Consider the following 15,777-nt stretch of genomic DNA (forward strand, 5'->3'; position numbering starts at 1 on the left):
TCCTTGAAAGGAATGGTAAGTTGAGGTTTCTGCTTTGTTTTCCTTTGAAAAGCATGCAAGTCTACAGTACACTGGTTCCGCTCTTCTCCTGGATGAGACACAGTTTGTGATGAGGGAAAGTTGATTTCCATACACTATTCCTATTGATTTAAGCCTCCTCCCCAGGATTAGAAGAGACAATCATTGTATTAACTACAGTCAAGCGGTTATGGGGGCTTTCCTGATGGCTCAGATGGTAAAGCATCTGCCTGCAATGCAGGAGACCCAGGTTTGATCCCTGGGTCAGGAAAGATCCCCTAGAGAAGGAAATGGCAACCCACTCCAGTATTCTTGCCTGGAAAATTCCATGGACAGAGAAGCCTGGTAGGCTACAGTCCATGGGGTCATAAAGAGTTGGACACAACTGAGCAACTTCACTTTCACTTTTTTCAAGCTGGTATGGAGAAAATCTGAGCCCCCTGGATATCCATAATTCCATCTTTCCTCCCTAGTGGGGTTCTCTCATTTAACCTAGAGTTTTTCACTTAGACATACAAACAAGATCTTTCAGAGGGACGCGCTGAGGAGTGGACAGGCGGAAGAGGAGGAGAGAAAGGGGAGGGACAATGCATCTGCACAAAGTGAGAACAAGCTAGCAAAGTCCACACCCTGGTCTCTGATACGCAGAACCTGGATCTGAAACAGAGAATGACCTCACAGTGAAATGGAACATGCTCATGACCCAAGTGCTTCCTGAAAACTTTTCCCTCCTTGTCCTAAAAAGCAGTATCATGTGGTGAAAAAGGACAGTTCCTTGACAATGGCCATCTCTCACCTGTGCCCTTATTTCAGCAGCTTCAAGAGGACAAAGAGGGACTTTCCTGGTGGTCCAGTGTTTAAGACTCCGCACTTCCATTGCAGGGAGCCCAGGTCCAATCCATGGTTGGGAACTAAGATCCCACATGTCTCAGGGCCTAAAAGATGATGATGACCAAGAGACATGCATGACTTCCTTGGAGTCTAATCATCACAGAGAGGACTTTCCCAGTTCAGTCTTTTTCTAATTCCTTGTAATCACTTTTTTAGCCAAATAAATCTGCCACCCAGGGTTTTCTAGAGGCTTCATGACTTATACTTCCACATCAAGAAATAGATCTTGATAAACCAGTATTATTTATAATTACTGTGTACTAGACATTGGGCTTCCCAGGTGGCGCTAGTGATAAAGAACCCTCCTGACTCAAGGTAGGAAATGTTAAGAGAAGCGGGTTCGATCCCTGGGTTGGGAAGATCCCCTGGAGGAGGGCATGGCAACCCACTCCAGTATTCTTGCCTGGAGAATTCTATGGACAGAGGAGCCCCCATGGGCTACAGTCTATGGGGTCACAAAGAGTCGGACACAACTAACACACACACACTGAAGAAAATCACTGAAGAATTTTCAGAAAGTAGAGATGATTTAATCCATCAGTGTTACTCTAGATCTAAAAGCAGGAGAGGGCTTCCCAGTGGTTCAGTGGTAACGTATCTGCCTGCCAATGCAGGAGATCCAAGAGATATGGGTCCAATCCCTGGGTCGGGAAGATCCTCTGGAGGAGGAAATGGCAACCCACTTCAGTATTCTTGCCTGAGAAACATGGACAGAGGAGCCTGGCAGGCTACAGTCCTGGGGTCACAAAAGAGTCAGATGCAACTGAGTGACTGAGCAACAATAAAAGCAAAGAGGCAGATAAGGTTTGGTCTAATTCCTGCTTGCTCTTCTTTAAGAAAATCATCTCCCTGTTTTACACCAGTTTGCCCATATGAGAATAAACTTGAATACAGAATTTCACTTCTTAAAATGATGCAGAGAAAACTCCAGTTGGAAATGATTAAGCAATGGATGAAATACTAAGTATCTTATTTATTCTCAGCATTACTGTGATCAGAAAGCAAATCTGTGGTTTCCTTTGGAGTGGAAAGGGAAATGAACTCTGAAAATGAGGTAAAAGTTCCAAAGTCATGTAATATGCTGACACCAGAGGAAACTGGGTGAAGGTTAGACCAGAACCCTGCATTATCTGTTCACCTTTTCCCTAAACCTAGAACATTTTCACAATAATAATGTATTAAAAAAAGGAATGGGGTGGATCGGGGAGATGAGAAGACTAAACTCAGAGCTGCAGATGCGTCAAGGAGCTTGTTCATAAATTCTGGTCTTCAATGGCTGATAAAAACCAGAGGAAGCCCCACCTGAGATGTGCAGAGGACCCATCCTTTTGGTAACATAGATCACCCATCTCTAGATTGTTCTGATCTCTAGAGAACAGAATCCTCAACACCTTTGCTGGGCAAAGAAGACCACAGTCATTTTGCACCTAGCAGCCAGTCTCCACCCTCTGCAAGGTATCATTTTATTCAGATCTTTTCCTGAGCTTTTTCTTTTCATGTATACACAGTGCTTTGACAAATCACTTCTTCCTTCAACAAACACAGCTTGGGTGTGGAATCAAGTCCCAGAAGTTACAGTGAACAAAGATACACGGTATTTATTAATCTCCTGAGTGTATGTGCATGTATTTTAACTTGTTATTTAAATTGTAAGGCTTTCTGGGGAGATGAAAAAGAAAAAAAGACTAAAAGAGGGAAAGGCAGTGATATCAGTTCTATGCAAACAAAGTTAATGTGGTTAGTGCACGCCAAGATTAAATGTGATCAAGTGCTTCTGTACAAGGGGAAAAGCCCAGACTGAAAAATAGAAAACTGCCTCTGTCCTTCTTTGCCAGCTTTCTTAAAATAACTACCATTGTGTTGGATTAAAAGGCATTTGCTGAAGATTTGGTGAAGAATTAAGTGTATTTGTTATTCTTTCAAAACAGAAACAGGAATAAAAGGAAAGCTGTTAGCCAACATTCTCTTAGAAGATAAAGCTTTCAAGATAGCAGAGTATCTGGGTCAGTGGGGAACCTCTGCAAATGTTCTCTTGATTGGCAGCTCTTCAGACTTTCAGCTGCACCCTTGACACTTCCTCCCCCACCCCCAGTCCAGAGGCTTGGCAGACTTGATCACTGAGAAGTGGTCTGTTCAAGCGTCCTGTGGATGAGTGGTATCAACCCTGCCCAATGGTTAAACCCTCATCTTGCCAGTATAGAACTTGGGGACCAGAGAGAAAAAAAAGTCACATTTGACAAGCAGAGAGAAAGGAACTCCAGAATGTCATAGACACTCTTAATAGCTTTGTTGCTATGTCTGATGGCTCTTCTTCCATGCTTCCGTGACAAAAGAAAATACAATTCCAGGGTATTTTTCCTAGAGATGAGCCCCAGTTCAGACACCCAACATAGGTATGGAAAAAGCAGCCTGTTCTGGAACAAGCCAGAGGTTCTGCAGTCAGGGGAGCCCTGGGAAAACAGCTCCGACAACACCCAGGACATAGGTTTGGCCTGGAGCCCTCGATAGCGCCCCCTTGAGATGAAAGAAGGAAGGAGGGCAGCGTAGACACAGCTACACTTTGGGGGTTCATTCTGCCCCACGACTGGGATTCATGAAGACTGGGAGAGCTTTCCTCAAATATCAGCAACACAACGCAGCACCAAGAATCTCTGTGCTTTCACCTGACTCTTTGTCTCAAAGACAATCCCAGTGTGGACATCACTCTTGAACAGTGGTTCTCCAGTGAGGTGACTTCTCCCCACCCCCCACCCCAGAGGACATGTGCCAATGTCAACAAACATTTCTGGCTGTCACATCGGCTACTGCCATCTCATGGATAAATTCCTATGGCTCACAGACCACCCTCCACAACCAGGAATGATCTGGACCGGAGGGCAATTTTCCTGAGGTTGAGAAACTCTGTCCTAGAGGATGGAATGAAAATTAGTTTCTACTTTTTTTTTCCCCATAAAAGAATGCTTTTGGTAAGTTTTTAAAACTCCACAAGAGAGCATCCCAGGGTTTACACTTTTCTATTTCTGTTATCCTATCATATACACCAAGATTTTCACAAGCTGCTCAAACAAAACGACTAGGAAACAATCTCTGGTGGCAGGAAAAAGATATTCTGAATATACAGCACAACTTGTTTCTCTGCACAAGCTTCTCAGTGGGCCCAGCAAACACACTGGATGCCTATCACATTCAGGCCACTGCCGGTTACAACAGGCACGCATGGACACTCTGTCATGTCCGACTCTGCAACCCCACGGACTGTTGCCTGCCAGGCTCCTCTGTCCAGTGGATTTCCCAGGCAAGAATACTGGAATGGGTCACCATTTCTTTCTCCAGGGGATCTTCCTGACTCGGGGATTGAACCCACATCTCCCTCATTAGCAGGCAGATTCTTTACCACTGAGCCACTTGGGAAGCTCTTTCAATAGGTATGACAGGTAAAGAGGTATCAGAAGCAATTAGAATCAAAATAGAAAGAGGAACATACTTGTGGAAGATTAAACTACAATATAGAAAGCATTAATAAGAAAACCTAATAAAGCATATATCTAGCTAAGTATTAAAATTAGACGTTTATATTGATGTTCTATGTAACTATGTTAAGGAAATTAAAACTTTAATGACAAGTAATAAGTTTAATACCTGCTGACTAATTTGCTTTGGGGGTGGATTATTAAACCAGTGAATGCCTATCAGCATTATTTTTAACTTTCAAATTTTATAAATGAGATTCTTTTTTCAACACCATTAGAAGGCCATTAAGAGACTGAACTGGCCCAGCAATACTTAAAAACAAAGTACTTATTCCAGGGCAAGACTCGGAAAAAGAACTGACCAAGCTTAGGCTAAATTGGCATACATCATTCTTCATGAAATCAAAGATTTCTTCATTACACAAGAAAGAAGTATAGGATTAGGTAACAAAAAAGTAAACACACAAAACCCTCTTTTTAGCTTCATTTTGCTCAAAAAATGAAAAAGGAAACTTTGAATCACCTGAATTTAAAATAGTGAGAGAAGTCAGAAACAAAAATAAGAGGAGAAAATCCATTTGAGTGAAAAAGAATTTCCCATGGCCTAAGAAATGTACTGAACATACTAAACACTCAGCTAGAATAGCACTTAGCAATTTACACCTGACTCTTTTCCTTCTGGTGTTATTAAATCTAGACCCTATAGTGACTGTGGGCTTCCAACGTGGATCAGCAGGTAAAGAATCAGCCTGCCCCACAGGAGATCTGGGTGTGATCTCCGGGCTGGGAAGACTCCCTAGAGGAGGGCCTGGCAACCCACTCCAGTATTCTTGCCTGTAGAATCCCAGGGACTACAATCCATAGCATCGCAAAAAGTCAGGCACAACTGAAATGACCAAGCACACACAAGCACATAAGGACTCTGCGATCAGAAGTAAAAACTTTACAGCAGATGGAGCCTCCAGTCAGGCGGAATGGAGCTGCTCCCTCTCTTGGGAAAACCTCTGAGCCAGCAAAGACAAGCCCGGCTGCCCCACAGAGGCGCCACTTCAGATGTGACATTGGAGGACAGGATCAGGGAGCTGGCTTGTGACTCCCCACTTGTCCCAACACTCAGCGGTTGAGGACAGGATCGGGGAGCTGGCTTGTGACTCCCCACTTGTCCCAACACTCAGCGGCTGAGTGAAACATCACATCCAAGTTCTAGGAGCTCCACAACCACGTTGGACTAACGAAAGGGATTTTGGGGTCCATCATTCATGTTTCCCCATCCATCAGGCAGAAGAGGAATAAAAGCTTGACAACTCTCGGGGGAGTTAAGTCCTAAGTCTGAAGTTAGCACCCCTTTTTTTGCTTCTTAAATTGTCTACAGTTGGTTCAAGTTGGGAGGGTCCTTATACTGCATCTCCACCAAATCGGCATCTCACACGTGCATGTCAGCATCTCACTGCTGTCTGGAACAACGTTCCTTCTTGTTTGCATGCTTATACTTTACTTGAAATCTAGAAAGTCATGACCTGGCATGACAACCAATGCTTTGAGTAGCTGCACTCTGTATACTCCTGTCTGGTCAAGTTGATGGCCACCGCTGCCTGCTTCCACAAAATCTTTCAGCAGTTGCAAGGGACACAAGTCAAGGCCTTAATAAAAAGACTTTTAACTACTTAACGTTCCACTTACCAAAATTTTACATCTTTCAGATCAGTTCATCGGCTGAGAAGAGAAAAAAAATGCTTTGACCCACATAGAGAGTCAGATATATAAATCTTGATCTCCTAAACTTGAACCTCTCACCCTCAAAACCAACCAGCTAGAAACTTCAGACAATTATTATTCCTTTGTTAAGACACATGCATACCCTCAGATTCCTTGGAGCATGTGGAAATGTGTTGACTATAAGGCACACTGCGTTTTTGCCTTTGAAGGATGCTTAATGGTCCTACCATCAATTCTGTAATGACCACATAGACAAATTAACACACTTTCATCTACTCGGAAGCATTGAGCCTTAGAAAGGAAGCCATTTACAAGGCTGTTGAATGTCACCCTCCACGGAATACGTGAATTCTCATCATAACACCCCGAAGTAGTGACCTGAGAATCTGCTGGAGTACCTGCAGGTAATGAGGACTTCAAAGACTTATACTGGCACCTAATCTGTGTGCGGACATGGCTAGTATTTACTCAGTTATTTCTACCATCAAGCTAAAATAGGTTTTCCTAATAGTTCTTCGTGTTAGTCATAGTTTTAGCCTCTTGATATCCTCAAGGTGCTGGGCTCCAGTGAAAGTTCTCGCAATCCATCTTCACAGGATGCCACTCCTGTTATCAAGACTTGGCCATTGGGAACAAGGAATATCTTTGGATCCCAGTCCTGAAAAAAGTGAAAGTGTTAGTCACTCAGTCCTACCTGGAGCAAACTCTTGTTGAGACCTGCAAAGAATGACTCTTCAAAGCAAACCCAGAGTCCCTAACAACTTATAAGCCATAGTTTGTTTAGCGATAAGAACAAAGTTGAGTGACAAGCCACAGCATTTTTAAAAGAGCAAGAAAAAAAAAAGAGACTGATTACATATAATCACATATGTTGAACTCTTTCTAGCCTAGATATAATCTGAATATAATGAGTATTGTTACAAGAGATCAAGATAACAATAATAATAATAATTTTATTTATAAACCATTTTCCAGCCAACGTGCTTCGGGCATTGCATGATCATTTACAATGATTAAGATGCTATTAAAAACACAAGTGAATAAAACACAAGCTCTTCTTCAGATATAAAATGAAGTAATGTTAAGAGAATAAGAGGGTAATCCTAGAAGTACAGAAAAATGACACCAGGTCATGGGAAATATCACGGAATGATCTTGACTTTGTGTTTTTCCACTCTACTTACTCAGGGAAAAAAATCTTTTAAATCCTCTTCACCATGTCTTCTAATGTGTTTATTTCCTAAGTACCTCCTTCCTCTTAGTTCCTGTTCTTTATATTAAAATGTCTCTTTCCTTAGGTCAAAATCTAGTTTCTACATCTATTCAATCAAATTTACATAACTAATGGGTTTATTTTTTAAAAAATAAAAAAAATATTAGAGTAATTTAGCCATTTTTTAAAAATATTGGCCTTTTTTGTGTGTCCATCATGTATTTTGGCCAGATGACCAATGCCATTTAAAAATGAAACATGGTCAGTGACTGAGAGCAAAGCCCACATGACTGTAATTTCCAACATTTTAGCCATCATGATGCTCTTTCATTCTGAGTTTTGCAATAACCACTAACTCCCTCCTCCCTTCAAAGAAGATGAGGATGGTGTGAAAGCACTGTTGGTGACCTACACCACAACCATTTCCTCCCTCTCCCCACTTTCCTTCTTGCCAAAAGAACACTATTTTTGTCCAAGTATCAGGGGGTCATATGGAAAGAGGGCCCCTCCCCAAGTCCAGGGAGAAAATGTGAGCTCTAAGAGTTCAATGACCTCTTTGCCAGCAGCAAGCTTGGTGCCAACTATGCCCACGCAGCTCTGGTCAAAAGGACACAACAGAAAGCCTGATTGGAGCATCCCAAGAAAGGTTGTCCTCCCTGCATGCCTCAGACTCTGTGTAGGTGTGATCTTTACAACCAGAGCACTATTGTGGGACTGCAAGATGCAAAACCAAAAGACCAAGATAGCACAGTGGAGGGGAAAGATGGAAAGACGCTTGTCCCTGAGGAATTTACGAAACCAAAGCTGCAACCACCCTACATTGCTTTTTTTCTTGTATTAGATAATCTTTCCTCTGTGTCTGTGTGTGTGTTTGTGTGTGTGTGTGCTAAATTGCTTCAGTCGTGTCCGACTCTTTGCTACTCTAAGGACTTGTTTAAATCCATTTAATTGAGCATTCTCCCACCTGCAGCTAAACAGCTTAACCAACTCAAAAGGCATCTCTTTTTATATAATTGAAATAAATTACATACTTCAGGGATTCATAATTTTAGGAGATACTATCATACAACTGAAAGCTCCTGGAATCTTTTAAAACAACTTGAATATCACACAGCTAACATATCTGGGCTGGAAGAAGCACAAGCTGGAATCAAGATTGCCGGGAGAAATATCAATAACCTCAGATATGCAGATGACACCACCCTTATGGCAGAGAGTGAAGAGGAGCTAAAAAAGCTCTTGATGAAAGTGAAAGAGGAGGGTGAAAAAGTTGACTTAAAGCTTAACATACAGAAAACTAAGATCATGGCATCTGGTCTCATCACCTCACGGGAAATAGATGGGGAGACAGTGGAAACAGTGTCAGACTTTATTTTTTTGGACTCCAAAATCACTGCAGATAGTGACTGCAGCCATGAAATTAAAAGACGCTTACTCCTTGGAAGGAAAGTTATGACCAGACTAGATAGCATATTGAAAAGCAGAGACATTACTTTGCCAACAAAGGTCTGTCTGGTCAAGGCTATGGTTTTTCCAGTGGTCATGTATGGACGTGAGAGTTGGACTGTGAAGAAAGCTGAGCACCGAAAAATTGATGCTTTTGAACTGTGGTGTTGGAGAAGACTCTTGAGAGTCCCTTGGACTGCAAGCAGATCCAACCAGTACATCCTGAAGGAGATCAGTCTTGGGTGTTTATTGGAAGGACTGATGCTGAAGCTGAAACTCCAATACTTTGGCCAACTCATGCAAAGAGCTGACTTATTGGAAAAGACCCTGATGCTGGGAGGGATGGGGGCAGGAGAAGAAGGGAATGACAGAGGATGGGATGGCTGGATGGCATCACCGACTCGATGGACATGAGTTTGAGTAAACTCCGGGAGTTGGTGATGGACAGGGTGGCCTGGCGTGCTGCAATTCATGGGGTCGCAAAGAGTCGGACACGACTGAGCGACTGAACAGAACTGAACATATGCATGCTGTAAGGTAGGTATTAATCTACCAAGCATATTAACATACATTGTATTTTTTTAATTCCTATAATTCCATGTCATATAGGTATCATTTCTTTTTACAGATAGGAAGAATCAGAGAGGCCAAGTAATTTGCTGAAGATCACACAATTTAGAAGGGTTAGAGCCGGAATTCAGAGTCAGATTTTCTGAGTCAAAGTCCAGATCGTTTTCCACGACATTTTCTGCTACGTTGACTGGATTCTCATGTTCCTAGACTGACTCTGGACAATGATCTTAACCAACTTTAGGTTACCATTGACTGACTGTCAAGTCATATCAGAACTTTGGTTGAAATACCTTACTTATGTGAAGTGGTTTTTTTAATCTTTGATGAACTTCAGGATCCTGTAAGAATTTGGGTTCAACTTCTACTGACAAAAGCTAAAAACACATTGCCCACAGTTGATACACTTTTCACTAACCAATAAAATTAAAAAGGCAACTAAAGGAGATGCCAAGGGTCAAGACATAACAGATCCATGCTCTTGTGAACCTTATATGATTCTAAGGTGAGTGGACAGCAAACAAGTAAGGAGGTAAATAAAAAATGGTTTCGATTAAGAAAACAAAACAGGAGAAACAACATTGTAAATCAACTATACGTCAATTTAAAAAAAGAGAGAGAGAAGGAAGTAAAGAAGAAAAGAAAGAAAGGAAAAAAAACAGGAGAAAGAAGGACCAACCTTAGATAAGGTGATTGGGAAAGACCTCTTACTTCAAAAGCTGACGTTTGAACTGTTACATTCACGAAATAGGTGACTTTGAAGATATGGGAGAAAATATTTGGCTCAGAGGGAACAAGAAGGGCAAAAGATCTAAAGCATCAATAAGAGGCTCATCTTCCAGGGTGAGCGTTGACGCCACCAATCCAACCTGCTCTATCCAGTTGCTCCTCAACCTCTCCACTAGATTCATAAGATATATTTTTTTAACTCATTAGATTTTTTTTAACTCATTTTATTTAGTTACTTATTTGGCTGTGTGGGATCTCAGTTACAGCACACAGGATCCTTGTTGCATCCTAAGGAATCTTTCCTTATGGCACACAGACTCTCTAGTAGCACCAAATGGGTTTAGTTAACTCCATGGCATGAGGGATTTTAGTTCCCCAAATAGGGATCAAACCTACATCCCCTGAAATGCAAGGCAAAGTCTTAAACCACTGGGCCACCAGGGAAGTCCCTGTCTAAGGTATTTCAAATGTCACGTGTCAAAACCTGAACTCCTCCCCTCCACACCGGATTCTGACATCTTCTCCTCTGCGGTCATCTCTCTCCCAGATCTCAGCAACTCCATGTTTGCTCAGGTCAAAGCCCTGGAAGTCATCTTTGATGCCTCTTTCTCCCACTTACCTCCTGTGATCAGTCCAGACCTGTTCTCACCTCCTCCAGGGCTGCTACCCAGTGCAAACAACTGCTTTATCTGTAACCCAGATTATTACAAAGGGCTGGGAGGAGGATACAGCCAGTTCTGCATGTAGGGTACAAAATTTAAGGAAGTACTTAGTCTCGGGGTCATTTGCCTGTTAATGGACAGAGTAAGAGGGAAAAGCAGATGTTGAGATTAGCATCTTAGTCCAGGTAATGTGTGATACACTTGGCCTGTGGGCCAAGTGGCTTCAGTCGTGTCCGACTCTGCTCTACGGACTGCAGCTTGCCAAGCTCCTCTGTTCAAAGGGATTCTCCAGGCAAGAATACTGGAGTGGGTTGCCAGGACCTCCTCCAGGGGATCTTCTTGCTTCAGGGATCAAACCTGCATCTCCTACACTTCCTGCATTAGCAGGCCGGTTCTTTACCACTAGCGCCACCTGGGAAGCCCATGCTTGGATTTTTTAAAAGATGGATATTTAAAAAGTTGAGCCAACAGAATTGCTGGTGAATTATAGGTAGAAATTGCCTCAAAGGGAGGAAGGCTGATGCGGTGGGAAATGGTAGAAGGTTTGTGGGAGACTGGGTTAAACAAGTTTTCAATGAAGATTGGAACAAAAAGATCTATTTTTGTAAATGTTAAGATGTTTATTTGAATATTCACTGGAATGACTGAAGCTGAAGCCCCAGTATTTTGATCACCTGACATGCAGAGACGACTCACTGGAAAAGTCCCTGATGCTGGGAAAGATCAAAGGCAGATGGAGAAGAGCGCGTCAGAGGATGAGACGGCTGGACGGCATCACCGAGGCAAGGAACATGAACTTGAGCAAATTCCAGGAGATGGTGAGGGATATGGAGGTCAGACATGCTGCAGTCCATGGGGTCGCAAAGGGTCAGGCACGACTTGAGTGACTGAATAACAACGAGATGTTTACTAGATATCCAAGTGGCGATGTAAAAGAGCAGTTCAAGAAGCATCGGAAACAGGAAAGAGACCAAACTGGAGGCAAAAAGTCATGAGTCCTCAGCACAAGGAAGCCGTGAGCCCAGGTGCGTTCACCTGGGGAAACGACACATGGCAAAGAGAAATGCCGACACCCAGCAGTGAAGGTGTAAACAACCAACCAACCTCGGAGACTTCCCTCACAGAGACGGTTTCCCACTCTCTGAAACCTTTGGATTCTGCCTGTTTCCAGAAATCCACATTTCTCTGGCCTCTTTCTATATATTTGCAGTCATTTTTAATTCCCTTCCTTGATGATTATTTCCTCCAGTACATTCACTAATCCTCAGCCTTGGCTTTCTAGACGTAAAACCATCCTCAAAAGTCTTTAAACTCAGACAATTTGTCAGTAACTTCATTGTGACATATATATGAAAATAATTATGTAAATTGAAAGAGGATTTATTTGCTAAACTCAAAATTATTTTTTATCTCCTTTTCTTTCTGATGGAAAACAATGGTACTTGTGCAGTGAGAGACAAGGAAAATCACCACCAGTTTACCCTTTTAAAATTATTCTGGGTGCTTGATGATTCACTGGCACACACAGGCTATCTTTTTTAATTGAAGCATAGTTGATTTACAACGTTGTAAATTTTAAGTGTACAGCAAAGTGATTCAATTATATATATACATAATTATATATATTATATATATTCTTTTTCAGATTCTTTTTTATTATAGATTATTACAAGGTATTGAATAGAGTTCCGCATGCTCTAGAGTTGGACCTTGTTGTTCATCTGTTTTATATATAACAGTGTGTACTGTTAATCCCAAACTCTTAATTTAGCCTTCCTCTCCCTTTGCGTTTGGTAACCATAAGCTTATTTTGCAAATAAGTTCATTTGTATCATTTTTTGAGTTTTCACAAATAAGTGATATTATATGATATTCATCTTTGCATTTTCACCTCACATCACAGAAGTGGCCCCAAATCCTATCCGTAGAATAGCCAAGCAGCATTTTGGTGACCTCTGAGTAGTTTATTTCTACAAAACAGAAACAGACTCACAGACGCAGAGAACACAGCTGTGGTTACCAGGAGGGAGGTGAGGAGGGGTAAGGCTGGACTGGGAGTTTGGATTAGCAGATGCAAACTACTGTATCAATACAGAGGATGGATAAACAACAAGGTCTTACCATATGGCACAGGGAACTATACTCAACAGCCTGTAATTGAAAAGAATAGGAAAAAGAATGTATATATGTATAACTGAATCACTTTGCTGTATAGCAGATGTTAACATCACATTGTAAATCAATTATGTTTCAATAAAATTAATTTTAAAAAAGGAAAACAAAAGAAGATGGAGGAGGAGGTGAAGGTGAGTGACTCCCAGGGGAAGGTGGACTTGTTAACTCACTTTATTTATCCATTAACTGTATCTCAGACAACCTACATGTGCCCAGAGGAAGCCTAGAACTCTGCCCAATTTCTAACCCCTGAGCCCACACGCTGTCTCCTCCCGAATTGTCACAAGCCCTCGGGGTCATCCACAGACCCCTCTCCAGTGGCGTGGCTCCTCCAGCCAACAGCAGGTCACCAGCTCCTAAAGGGTCTTTCCACTGTTTGTTTTCTCTCGCCCTTATCACAGAGGTGGATGGTATTAGATATGTTTCTTTTTAGCAAGTATGAGGTAAGCAGAGGTCAACTCAGTGTCAAGCAGAGATGTAGAAAAGCAGATATCATTACAGTGCAAACCCGCCAGCCTGAAGTACAAACAAAAGAATTCTTTCAGCGACACTTCAAAACCAATTGAAACCATAGTGAGGCTCTGGGGGCCACTTTCTAGACAGAAGTCAAGCCAAAACCTTCAGGCTCAAGGGCGCGCCTGTCCTGAGCTGATAGAGGGAGACAGACATGTCCCTTCCTTTTCTCCAGCTCAGACCCAGGGATGGGGGCCAGCCTGGTGCCTGTTTTAGCAGGCAATTCAAAGTGACAGGGACTGCAAACAAAACCTAGAAAACCCTATGGTGCACCGCCTGTATTAGCGTTCAGCCTATGCCAGCCCCTAAGGTGGGAGAAGACAGTCCACGTCCTCAGAGCTGCCATCGACTCAAGCCAAGAGGAGAACGCGAGAACAGAGGATGTTACTCTGCATTGATCACCTCACTCTGCGCTCCAAGACAGCAGTTACCTTACCTTTCTTTTCATCAACATTCAAACTTTCAGGGTTTTGCACAGAGTAAGAACTCAGTAGCTCCTTGGGGATCAAATTCCCTGTCTTTTAAATCTCAGGATCTAATGCTTTAGTATTTTCTTCCTCAACTCTTTTTTTTTAAACAGATTTTCTTTTGACATGGACCATTTTTAAAGTCTTCATTGAATTCGTTAGAATGCTGTTTCTGTTTTACGTTTTGGATTTTTGACTGTGAGGCATGTAGGATCTTAAGCTCCCTGACCAGGAATCAAACCCACAGCCACTGCATTGGAAGGTGAAGTCTTAGCTACAGGACCACCAGGGAAGTCCCTGTATTTTCAAGTTACAGTTGAGGATGCCCCTAGATCCAAAAGAATCTCTCACTCTTTTCTCATTTACTTTCCATCCATTTAATTTTGGTTAAACCTAATCGTACTAGTTCTTCTCCTTTTCTGTTTTCTATTTTTTCTCAAGCCCTGAGTCTTTTTAAGGATCCTTTTCCCCCAGCTCAAGCCCACAACGTGCTCTTTTTCTTCCTCCTGCACACCCACCGCCTTTTTCGCTAGTGATTCCTCCTCCCCTGTCATATATTTTATTTTGTTATCACCCCCACCAATTGTTGTCAGCCTCACACTTCTCTACCTCTGCAAGGTGACCCATGAAGAAATCAAATCATCCATCAGTCTTTGAGTCATAACATGATAAAAGGTGCTATATGGGCTACTCTGAGAAACAATGTAATCCAACCATCGCTCAGGGGCTGTTTCCAGTCTGTCGCAAGTTTTTACTGGTTTGCAACACTTTACCACCAAAAGCACTCATGCCCTATCCTCTAAGAATTTAACAAACTCAATGTTGGCAGACTGAATTACAGCCTCAGAGTGAATATGACAATTTGTTCATCATTTCACTGTTATAAAAAATGGATGAGAACATGTAACCAAAATTATTATTAATTATTTCATAAGCACACTCTATAAAGCTTAAATACATTGTAGAAATTTTAGGTACTTTACTGTTAAGAGTTGAGTAGTACTGGTTCCATGATAAAGCATTATCTAGCTCTGCAACTTCAGGCTCATCATTTAATGTCCTGGGTCTTAGGTTTGTGCTCAGTCACTCAATCATGTCTGACTCTTTGTGACCCCATGGACTGTAGCCCGCCAGGATCCCCTGTCCCTGGGATTTTCCAGGTAAGAATACTGGAGTGGGTTGCCATTTCCTCCTCCAAGAGATTTTCCCCACCCAGGGATAGAACCTGAGTCTTCTGCATCTCCTACATTGGTAGGCAGATTCTTCACCACTGAGCCACCTGGGAAGCCCTGGGTCTTAGGTAGTAAATGCAAAAAAAAAAAAAAAAAAAACCTCAGGATAAGAGTATTTTCACCTGAGACTCCTATCTACCTATCTTTCTAATTTGGTCTTAAGTGAAACCACTTCCAAGATAAAAGCATCAATCTGATAAGTCAACAGCAAACCCAGCCCATTACATGGCCCCTGAACGTTAATTATTAATAGATTAAGTGAAACCCACTATCTCTCATTATTTTCCTGAAGGTTCAACACACTAAGAAATGTAAAAGCACTTTGAAAAATTATAAGGCAATATGCAAATGTAATGGATTATTTTTTAAAGATTTTTTTGAGGTCACCATTTTTTAAAAATCTTCATTGAATTTGTTACAATAATGCTTCTGTTCTATGTTTTGATTTTTTGGCCCAGAGGCATGTGGCATCTTAGCTTCCTGACCAGGGATCGAACCCACATCCCCTGCACTGGAAGTCTAAGTCTAAACCACTGGACCACCAGAGAAGTTCCTCAAATGCAATGGATTATTATTACAGAATATGAAGTACTCCTTCAATGTGCTGGCTAATTACGTAAAGAACTAAGCAAGATTCAAATAAAAAGTACTATAGAATTTCAGCAGAGACCATGG

At 42.0% G+C, this 15,777-nt stretch overlaps 1 non-coding gene across 1 annotated transcript; it reads left to right on the plus strand.

Annotated features, from left to right (window-relative positions):
• The first annotated feature begins 217 nt into the window (after positions 1-217).
• TRNAC-GCA lies at positions 218-290 on the plus strand. The gene has a single exon. It is a non-coding gene; the product is annotated as a tRNA-Cys (tRNA).
• Positions 291-15,777: the final 15,487 nt, after the last annotated feature.

This window comes from Cervus canadensis, chromosome 10 (assembly GCF_019320065.1).
Source record: "Cervus canadensis isolate Bull #8, Minnesota chromosome 10, ASM1932006v1, whole genome shotgun sequence".
NCBI classification, from domain to species: Eukaryota; Metazoa; Chordata; class Mammalia; order Artiodactyla; family Cervidae; genus Cervus; species Cervus canadensis.